Here is a 12,006-nt window from a genome sequence, read left to right on the forward strand (position 1 = left end):
TATAGTAAATATATATATATTTCCATATATATAGTAAATATATATATATATTTCCTTATCTATGTATAGATAAGGAAATTTGTCATGAGAAATTGGTTCATGGGACTATGGAGGCTGAGAAGTCCCATAGTCTGCCATCTGCCATCTGCCATCTGCAAGCTGGAGGCCCAGGAAAGATAGTGGTGTAATTCGGTACAGGCATGAAGGCCTGAGAACAAGGGGAGCAGATGGTATAGATCCCAGTCTGAGGGCCAGAGAGAAGATGATATGTCCCAGCTCAAGTAGTGAGGCTAGAAAGCGGGTGAATTCCTGCTCCCTCCACCATTTGTTCTATTCAGGCCCTCAACAGATTGGATGATGTCCGTCCACATTGCAGAGGGCAACCTGCTTTATGGAGTCCACTGATTCAAATGCTAATCCCATCCAGAAACACCCTCACAGACACACCCAGAAGCAATGCTTAATCTGGGCACCCTGTGGCCAGTCAAGTTGTCACATCAAATTTATCATCACATCCCCCACACAAAAGCACCCATTCTGCCTTTTCCGGAGCATGGAACAGGCAGGAGTCCTGGAATAACCTGTACAGGAAGGATGGCAATGACGACGATTTGCCTGAATGACGGAGATGCAAATTATCTTGTGTGTGAAGAAGCTTTTTAATGAGAAGAGGAACGCTACAAAATGGTGTCTATGTTAGGATTATAAGTGTTGCAAATATTTATATGTATGGCTTATATTTGGAAGGGGATAAAGAAAAATGAAAAGGTAGGCTGGTAAGGTTATGTGTGAATATTTTGTAAACCTTCCTTTCTTGACTTTGTAATGTTTGAATATACTCAGATCTTTTGTGAAAAGGGTTTTCTATTTTATGGAGAACAAAATGAGCTGGAATTTCCCTGGAGGAATTGAAATCAGGCAGAAGGAAGAATTTCTTTGTGGGATATTTAGACTTCAGGAAGTGCTTATGAAAGAGCTGGGACACCATCTGCAAGAACATGGAGAGCATTGGTGGCCCCTGCAGCAGGGGACAAACCAGGTTGCTGCCAAAGGATCTTCCCATCTGGAGATTCCTATATTATTCCCATTTGACAGATGGGAGGATCTGGTTCATAGCATTAACTGAGATGCAAAAGTGACTCTGTGTGTGGGTGGCATGGAGAGGCCTGAACAGCCAGGCTCATGACATAGGGAAAGTCCAACTTTGGCAACTGCTTCCGATCTCCTCCAGGTGTGTTCGTTCCTATAACTGATCCAAATCCTACCAGCAACTGCAGCAGTTAGGCACCAGTTTCCCCAATTCCTCAACAGAACAAAGGTTGTTCTAACATCAGAACTTTGCATCAACTTTTGCAGTCATAAAGGTCTTAAACAGCTTTAAAAACAAAAACAAAAGCAAAGCAAAACAAAACAAAAAGACCTGTTGAGTGCAGGGAAGACAATAGAAGCAGCTTTCTAGGTAGGAAAGTTTTCTTGACGCGATGGCAGGGCTCCACCTCTGCACCCCCAACCCAGCCAGTCTTCTGCTCCGAGTCAGAGCTCGCCAACATAAACTCCTTTTATCTAGGTAGGAAACTTGTTGTTATTGCTATTTTGGTAACTTGGATTGCACTGCGGACATGTCTGGTTTGAAACACATTACAGTTGAGCCTTGAACAATGCGGGGTTAGGGCTGCTAACCCCTGCACAGTTGAAAATCCACATATAACTTCTGATGCCCCCAAAACTTAACTACTAATAGCCTACTGTTGGCTGGAAGCCTTACAGATAACATAAACGGTCGATTAACAGATATTTTGTATGTTATATGCATCATATACTGTATTCTGACAGCAAAGTAAGCTAAAGAAAATAGATTGTTATTAGAAAATCGTAAGGAAGAGAAAATACGTTTACAGTACTGAACTGTATTTATCAACGCTGTAAGTTTACATGGTCTGTTTACACGATACATCCTCTGTCTGAAGTGGTGGCAACTGCAGTCGCAGACCTCAGACCTCAATCTATAGTGCATATCAAACAATGCAACTTTTTCTTGTAATGTCATGACTTTTTTTCTGCTTCTTGGGAACATTTCCAGCATCAGTAGTGGCACTCCATATGGGTCCCATCGTGTTATTCAAGGTTTATGAGATTGCACTAAACATGATGAAAAATACATGAGAGTAACATAAGATCACTGTAGCCTGTGATCAGCAATCTACTGATGGAAGGAACTGCTCACATGGAGATGATAAGTGTCACATGGTGGTTTTTTTTTTTTTAGAGAGAGGGTCTTGCACTGTCACCCAGGCTGGAGTGCAGTGGTGCGATCACCACTCACTGCAGCCAAAACTTCTCTGGCTCAAGCAATCCTCCCACCTCAACCACCTGAGTAGTGGCTGGGACCCCAGGCATGCACCACCACACCTGGCTAATTTATTTTTATTTTTTGCAGAGATGAGATCTCCCTATGCTGCCCAGGCTGCTCAGTTGATCCTCCCACCTCGGCCTTTCAAAGTGCTGGGATTACAGGTGAATGTCATATGGTGTTTTAAGCAGAGATTCACAGCACTGGAGCTCACTGCAACAGCAACAAAGAAAGTGGCTACAAAATTATTACAGTAGTATAGTATGTATCACAGCGAATTTTATGCAATTATGATTTAACACAGCACTTCAGGAGGCTGAGGCAGGAGGATCTCTTGAGCTCAGGAGTTCAAGACCAGCCTGGGCAACATAGGGAGACTTCATCTCTGTTTTTAAAAGAAAAAAAAAAAAGGAAAAACTACTGCATCTTTACATTTGTTTACATTTCTCTTGACTGCAAAGTACACCATGTACAGTATGTAAGTGTATACATATGTTTTGATAATTTTTACTTTTTATAATAGATTATATATATTTTATGGTAGTAAATGATAAAACAGACTAATATCTACATATATTTTATATATATATTCATGACATATTTAACTTTTTCTTAATTTTTTGATGTTTCTAGGCTACATGGTTCATTTGCCAGTTTTAAAACATTGTCACAAATCTCCAAAAATGTTTCTAATATGTTTATTGAAAGAAATCAGCATATAAAATGGACCTGCACAGTTCAAACCCATGCTGTTCAAGGGTCAACTGTACGTTCCTGAGATATGCATTTCTCCCAGAATTAAATAACTCTTCTCTTCCCATGAGGCCCCTTTGTGTAGCGGGAGGTTCATTTCTGAGCTTAGGAAACAGACTCAGGCTGAAGCTGAGTCTTGCCATGTGCAACTCTCTGAGCCAGCGTTTTCTCATTTGCAGAGTGAGACTATCAATACCGACCTCACATGGTTCTGAAGATGAAGAGTGCGGAAAAAGCACAGGCACATCATAGACCCTCACCAAACCATAGGCACATCATAGACCCTCGCCAAACCATAGTTCCTTTTAAATTGTAGGAGTCAGCGGAGATGATGCACATTTGGTGCTCCCGCATTGCTTCCTGCAGTGAGCCACAGCTCCTTCTCACCGTTGACCAGCACATAGGAGGTGTCAAATGACAGACCTCACTAGCTCTGAAAAGCTGCCTTTGTTTTGATGACTGGCAGCCCTCATGATGACACTCGGGTTTAGCCAACCAAACGCTGTTTCAAAGTGACTGCAGGGGCCTTCTCCCCTAGAGCCACTGTGAAGTCCCATAAATGCATTTATTCCTGGTCCCCAGCCAGACTCCACAGGCCTGGGTATTGGCCCAGAGTGCTTGGCACACTCTTGGAACATGATGGCAGCTCTAGACTTCAGGGCCAGGGTGCCCCAGCCCTTGCCTGCTGGTGGATGAGGATGGGCAGCATCAACACTGCCATCTGGCCTTGGAGCTCAGAGTAGAAGCTGGGGAGGAAGAGAGAATGGGAGGCCACAGTTCCCAGAGTTGAAGTCAGATTCTCCTTACTGGGTTGGGAAGAACAAAAGAGTTCATCAGAGCAGGATACCCCAGGACAGCCCAAGGAGTGAGGGGTCTGACTATCCCAGGTTGTGATAAGACCCCTTGATAAGTTTCATCTTTCTGGAGTAGTGGTTAGGCACAGTGGCTTTGATCCCAAATGAGCTCCAGTTTAATATTTGACTTGGCTGTTTCTTAGATATGTGACCTTGGATTTGCTATTTACCTTTTCTTGCTGAGCCTGGCTCTTTCTGTGTAAAAGGGAATAATAGTAGTAGTACTAGTAGTAGTAGTACTAGTAGTAGTAGTAGTAGTAGTAGTATTAGTAGTAATAGTATTTCCCACATTAGGCGATTGGGAGGATTAAATGAGAGAATGTAGTGTATGGCAGTCCAGCATATGGCACATTGGAGCAAACTCTCAATCGACGTTACCTGTTCCCATCAGAATCCAGAGCCCAAGCTGTTATTTCTATGTCAATAATTATTTGCATGAAATGTGCCTCATCCTCCCCACCAAGCCATTGCTGTCCTCTACTTTAATGTTCAGTCTAAAAGGCCCATCTTCTAGAAAGTGAAGTTTATCCCACCTTGCACGATGCATGGCCAAGGTGCCCAGCACTGCCTAGACACGCGTGCACATGGCAAGCACAAGCTTACGGGCACAGGGTGCAGGGAGCAATGATAATACATTCATCAGAATGCCTGCTAGGTGCCAGGCTCTGCTCGAATTTGGGGGATGCAGCAGTGAAATAAACAGGCAAAAATTTCCACTTTCCTGGAGTTACCATATTCTAATGGCAAAAACATAAAATATACTAATTAAGAAAAGGTGATAGTATATTAAAAATGACAGGGCCTGGTGCAGTGGCTCACCTCTGCAATCCCTGCACTTTGGGAGGCTGAGGTGGGAGGATCACTTGAGCCCAGAAGTTTGAGACCAACCTGGCTAACACTGCAAAACCCTATCTCTACAAATTTTTTTTTTTTTTTTTAAATTAGCCATGTCTGGTGGCATGCACCTGTAGTCCCAGCTACTCAGGAGGCTGAGGCAGGAGGATCACTTGAGCCCAGAAGGTGGAGGCTGCAGTAAGCTATAATCATGCAACTGCACTCCAGTCTAGGTGGCAGAACAAAAATAAATAAAATAAGATAGACAAATGCTGGAGAGAAAAAATAAAGCAGGGAAGAGGAATATAAAATGTTGCAAGGGCATTTGAAATTATATGTGGGGTGGTGGATTAGTCTGTTCATGTTTCCAGGACAAAATACCACAGACTGGTGGCTGAAACAACAGAAATTCATTGCCAGGTGCGAGGTGGCTCATGCCTGTAATCCCAGCACTTTGGGAGGCCAAGGCAGGTGGATCACCTGAGGTCAGGAGTTTGAGACCAGGCTGGTCAACATGGTAAAATCCCATCTCTACTAAAAATACAAAAATTAGCTGGGCGTGGTGGCACGTGCCTGTAGTCCCAGCTACTAGGGAGGCTGAGGCAGGAGAATTGCTTGAACCTGGAAGGTGGAGGTTGCAGTGAGCGGAGATCGTGCTATTGCACTCCAGCCCGGGCAACAAGAGCGAAATTCCATCTTAAAAAACAAAAATCAAAAAAAAGAAATTCGCTGGGCTTAGTGGTTCACGCTGTAATCCCAGCACTTTGGGATGCCAAGGTGGGAAGATCACTTGAGGTCAGGAGTTCGAGACCAGCCTGACTGACATGGAGAGACCCTGTCTCTACTAAAAATACAAAATTAGGCATGGTGACACATGCCTGTAATCCCAGTCACTCGGGAGGCTGAGGCAGGAAAATCGCTTGAACCTGGGAGGTGGAGGTTGCAATGAACCAAGATCACGCCATTGCATTCCAGCCTGGGCAACAAGAGCAAAATTCCATCTCAAAAAACAAAACAAACAAACAAAAATTCATTGGCTTACAATTATATAGAGGCCAGAATGTGAAATCAAGGTATAGACAGGGTCAGTCTCTTTTGAGATTTCTCTCCTTGGCTTGTAGATGGCTGTCTTCTCATGGTCTTTCTTCTAGGCCTGTCTGGTGCTAATGATCTCTTCTTTTAGGGACGCCAGCCATATTGGAGTAGGGCCCACCCATATGACCTCATTAATTAAGGTAATTAACTTTAATTACCTCTTTAAAGACCCTGTCTCTAAATACAGTGACTTTCTGCAGCACTGGAGGTTAGGACTTCAACATATGAGTTTGGAAGAGGGGACAGAATTCAGCAATTCAGCCCATACATGTGGCAAGAGAAGGCTTTACTGATGTATCACCTTTGAGCAAAGGCCTGAAGGAAGTGAGGGAGCCAGTATGTGACTCTCTGGGGGAAGAGCATTCCAGGAAGAGGGAATGGCAGGTGCAAAGGCCCTGAGGTGGGAGCATGCCTGGCTTGGTTCACAAACAGGAAGCTGTGTGGCTGGATCCACGAGAGAAAGGAAACGAGCAGTGGGAAAAGTTGGCATAGAGGCAACAAAGAACAGGTCACATAGAAGCCAGAGAGTGACAAGGTCTAACTTACAGTGTTCCCCTGGCTGCTGCATTGAAAGAGACCAAATGGGGCAAGGGCAGAAATAGAGGTGGCTGCAATGGATCAGGGTGGTGGCGGTGGGCTGGTGAGAAGGGTATGTTTCTAGATGCATTTTGGAGGTAGAACTGATAGGATTTGCTACTGGATCAGATGGGGTGGTGTGAGAGAAAAAGTCAAGGATGGCTGCCAGGGTTTTGGCCTGAGCAAATACATGAAAATAAGGAGTAGCCATTTATGGAGATGGCAAGACTGGAAGAGAAGAAGGGTTTGTGGGGAAGATCAGGAGCTCAGGTTGGGACATGTCAAGTTTGAGATGTTTATTGAAATGCCAACTGGAGATATCGACTAAACAGGCGAATATTTAAATCTGGATTTTAGGTGAGAGGTTCAGGTATAAAGATATAAATTTGGGCACCACTGGCATGTAGATGTTATTTAAACCATGAGACTGGATGAGGTGACAATGGAGAGAGGGTAAATAGAAAAGATTAGAGATTATCTAAGTATGAGCCCTGGGGTTCTCCAACATTTTTCTCCAACAGAAAAAGAAAATCCAAATTACAGAGGCCTAAGACAACCCCCTTTTAGGACTCCAAGTTAAATCTTTAGCCGAGGCGGTTATTATTATGAGGCCAGGAATAATTTTTTGGTTTCTTGTTGTCTTAACATGACCACATCTCCTAGAAGCCCTCCTTGGCCTCCTGGCCACCAGAATTTGCTCTTACCAGTATCATTGTTGGAGTGAGTCATGGAGGGCACACAGTGCAAGCAACAGAGAGTCTTCAAGTCTAACACCTGGCTTAGTCTCACCAGAGAATATACTCAGAGCAGGATTAATATTTATGAAGTTGCACATCTCGGTCAGGGTCTAGCAAGTCTTTGGTTTCTGGAGGCCAGCCACAGGGGTTGTGTTAACACAGAGGAAAACCACAAATGTTGCTAGGGCCATGAAGCTACCATTTACGTGTAACCCAACCTGCAGGGAGAGGGCCTACAGAGGCCACACTGTGGGGTGGCATACTGAGATGACGGACGTAAACTTGGAGATGCAAATGGGGATTAGTTAAAGTAAGCCCCAGTTTGGGCCCACAAGAGGAAACCTGCCCTTCTGCAGAAAGGTTTAAGGTTTTAAACCTGCCCAACTTTGAAGAGCAGAGATGGGCAGGTTTAAAAAAGCAAAACAGGGTTTAGTGTTCCTGTCTGGTCTTAGCTGTTGGCCTGGTGAGGTCTCAAGCTGCCTAGTGCTTTTCTCTACACAGGCACAGGCCACCCTGTTATCCCTAAGACTCATTAGAGAGTAGGACATGGCCTCTGTGTGTCCTTACAGTGCAGAGTTTCCAAGCCAAGGAGCTGGTGGAATGACCGGGGGTGTGGGGGTGTAGGTGGTGCACTGAGGCAGCATTATGTAACGTTGACTCACACAATTGGTCCTTTCAAATCTCATTCCATCTTTTTGATGACATCAAAAGGCATATCAGGCAGTGCTGTTCTTTAATACCTCTCTTATCCTTGCTAATCTTCCTGCATAATACAGAGAAAGCAGGCTGTGAGCTCGGAGTTTTGGGAAGCAACAGGGGCCACCAGGAACTTGAGATCATTGTTTTATTTATTTATTTTTTCACTTTATCTTTTCAGTTACTTCTTATTGATCACAAATAATAGCTGATTTTCCATAATAAACTCCATAATTTATTTAATTAAAAACAGTGACTCAATTTAAGAAAAAAGTATTTAAAAATAATAGGCTGGGCACAGTGACTCACACTTGTAATCTCAGCACTTCGGGAGGCTGAGACAGGTGGATCACTTGAGCTCAGGACTTCAAGACCAGCCTGGACAAGATGGTGAAACCCCATCTCTACTAAAAATACAAAAAAATAGCCAGGCATGGCGGCACTCACTGGCAGTCCCAGCTACTTGGAAGGCTGAGGTAGGAGGATCGCTTGAGTCGAGGGGCAGAAGCTGCAGTGAGCTGAGATCGTGCCACTGCGCTCCAGTCTGGGTGATAGAGCGAGACAGTCTCAAAAAACAACAAAACAAAACAAAAAAAAGCAAGGGCTCTGTGGTTACGGCAAAAATCCTGATGGTAATATGGGAATGACTGAAGTATTAGAAAAGTGGCTCCAGTGAAATATCACATTTGGCTGCATGGAGTACAAGTGACTTTAATAATAGTAGAGATTTCTAGGTTGGAAATCATTGCCCCTAAGAATTTTGAAGACATTGCTCCGTTGTCTTCCAGTTTGCAGAGTTGCTGGGGAGAAGTCAGAAGTCACCCTGACCCCTGACCCTTTATCAGTAATTTTGTTCTCCTCTCTCGGGAAGCCAGCAGGATCTTCTGCTTGTTCTCAGAGCTCCGAGGTTTCACGGTGAGGTGCCTTGGCGTGGACACCCTTTCAGCCTTCGTGCTGTAGACTCAGTCAGCCGTTTCCCATATGCACCAGCTCTGGGACATTTTCTGGTGTATAATAATAATTTGTTTTCTGTTATTAATATTAATTTTATGATGATTTTCTGTTCTTATGTTTTCTGTTTCTCTGTTATCTGCAGAGCTCCCGTTTCTTCAGATGCTAGCTCTCATCTTCAGTTTTTCTACTTTTTTCTCTTTTCCCTCCTGTTTTTCGTCTGTTTGTCTTACTTTTTATTTTATTTTCTGGGTGATTTTTCTCAACCTTTTAACACTTTATTGAGCTTTTAATTTTTGCCCTTATACATTTATTTTCTATGGATTGTTCATTTTTCTGTTTTGTGAAAATTCTTTTTTAGATCATAGTATTCTTATTTCCTAGACAATATCTTCTTTGTATCTTTCTTAGGGGAGATATATATATATGATATATATAAGATATATATATAAGAGATATATATAAGATATATATATATAAGATATGTATATATATAAGATATATATATATAAGATATATATATATCTTAGGGGAGATATATATATCTTAGGGGAGATATATATATATATCTTATATATATATATGCTTTCCTTAAGTCTTAAGTGTCTGGTAATCCTTTGCTGTCACTTCATGACTGTGAGGAATTGAAAAGTTATTAGGGCCAGGCGTGGTGGCTCACACTTGTAACCCCAGCAGTTTGGGAGGCCGAGGTAGGCAGATCACCTGAGGTCAGGAGTTCAAGACCAGCCTGGCCAACATGGTGAAACCCCATCTCTACTAAAAATACAAAAATTAGCCAGGTGTGGTGGTGGGTGCCTGTAATCCCAGCTACTCAGGAGGCTGAGGCAGGGAGACTCACTTAAACCAGGGAGGTGGAGATTGCAGTGAGCTGAGATCACACCATTGCACTCTAGCCTGGAAGACAGAGTGAGACTCCATCTCAAAAAAAGAAAAAAAAAAAAGATTAGAATATACAAAATAACTGAAGACAGGGACTCAGATATTTGTATGCCAATGTTCATAGCAGCATTATTCACAATAGTCTAAAGGTAGAGACAACTCATATGTCCATCAGCTGATGAATGGATAAACAAAATATATTATCTATATAAAACGGAATGTTATTTAGCCATCAAAGAAATGCAATTTTTTTTTTTGAGACAGGGTCTGTCACCCAGGCTGGAATGCAGTGATGTGATCATAGCTCTTGGCAGCCTTGACCTCCCTGGCTCAAGCGATCCTCCCACCTCAGCCTCTTGAGTAGCTGGGACTATAGGTGCACCCCACCATGCCCAGCTAATTTTTTTTGTAGAGATGGAGGTCTCACTATGTTGCCCAGGCTGGAACTCCTGGGTTCAAGCAATTCTCCCAACTCAGCCTCATGAGTAGCTGGGACTACTCATGAGGTGTGCCTCTACACCTAGCTAATTTTTGTATTTTTGTTGTTGTTATAGATACAGGTTTCCACCATATTGTCCAGACTGGTCTTGAACTCCTGAGCTCAAGTGATTCGCCGTCCTCGGCTTCCCAGAGTGCTGGGATTGTAGGCATGAGCCACCGTCCCCGGCCAGAAATGCAATTCTGATACAAGCTACAGTGTAGATGGATCTGGAAAACATTATGCTAAGTGAAATAAGCTAGGCACAAAAGGAAAAGTAGTGTATAATTCTGCTTACATGATGTATCTAGAATAGGCAGATTCATGGAGACAGAAAGCAGATTTAGAGGTTACCAGGGGCTTGGGGGAGAAGAGATGAAGGAGTGATTGCTTAATGGGTACAGTTTCTGTTTGGGGTAATGAAAAAGTCGCAGAAAAAGATAGTGGTGATGGTTGCACAACATTGTGGATATACTTAATGCCACTGAATTGTAAACTTAAAAATGGCTAAAATGGCATATTTTATGTTTTATATATTTTACTACAACGGGGAAAAAAAACAAATGGAAGCCCTGAGGTAGGAATTACTGAATGTGAGGGCCACTGTGAGTTCTGGCTGTGCCGCTTCCTTAGGGAATCCTGGATTTCAGAAACTTTAGACTGAGATGCCCCATTGAAGGCTCTTTCAGTGGCTTGCCTGAAGCACACAAACCTGTCTACTGGTGTATTGAGAGGCAGTGAGAGGAAGAGGCTGGGAGGAGAGAGGGCTCAACCTTTAGAACAAGTTTCTACTGAATTTGCTGTTTTCAGCGTGACTAACACCTTCACCCAAGCTTGGTGTTCCCTGGCCCAGAGGCCTCTGCCTTACTTGTTCCAGAAAATACACTTCCAGGCTGCCTCTGGAGAGAGGGAGAGGAGCAGTCACCTGGTTGTGCAGAGGGGAAAGGCAGCTTGAGGTCAAAGTGTTTCCAGGATGAATTTCCAACTGTCAAAGGTGCTTAACCAGAGCAACTCCATCTTGAATAGGAGCTGGGTAAAATGAGGCTGAGACCTACCGGGCTGCATTTCCAGACAGCTAAGGCATTCTAAGTCACAGGGTGAGATAGGAGGTCTGCAGAAAATACAGATCATAAAGACCTTACTGATAAAACAGGCCGTAGTAAAGAAGCTGGCCAAAACCAAGAGGGCCACGAGAGTGACTTCTGGTCATCCTCACTGCTACTCTCCCACCAGCACCATGACAGTTTACAAATGCCATGGCAACGTGAGGAAGTTACCCTATATGGTCTAAAAAGGGGAGGCATGAATAATCCACCCCTTGTTTAGCATATCATCAAGAAATAACCACAAAAATGGGCAACCAGCAGCCTTTGGGGCTGGTCTGCCTATGGAGTAGCCATTCTTTTATTCCTTCACTTTCTTAATAAACTTGCTTTTGCTTTGTACTGTGGACCTGCCCTGAATTCTTTCTTGCAAAAGATTCAAGAACCCTCTCTTGGGGTCTGGATCTGGACCCCTTTCCTATAACACAACCACTCCTTTTATTTTCAGACCTTTCTCCATCCTCACTTCCAGAAGTTTCTGGTTCCTACAAAGTTCAGATCTTTGGGAGTCCTAAAGTAAAAAAATAGGCTGCTTCTCAGCTGTACCCACTGCAGTTTAGGGATCAGATTTTGTGGATGTATATCGTGTTTTTGAAAAATCAATTTGTTGTTTTAAAGAGACCTAATTTCTTTAAACCAGACTTATTTATGGCCACGTTAAGTTTTAAAAAAAATTCAA

Source organism: Hylobates moloch, unplaced genomic scaffold, assembly GCF_009828535.3.
Source record: "Hylobates moloch isolate HMO894 unplaced genomic scaffold, HMol_V3 SCAFFOLD_1, whole genome shotgun sequence".
NCBI classification, from domain to species: Eukaryota; Metazoa; Chordata; class Mammalia; order Primates; family Hylobatidae; genus Hylobates; species Hylobates moloch.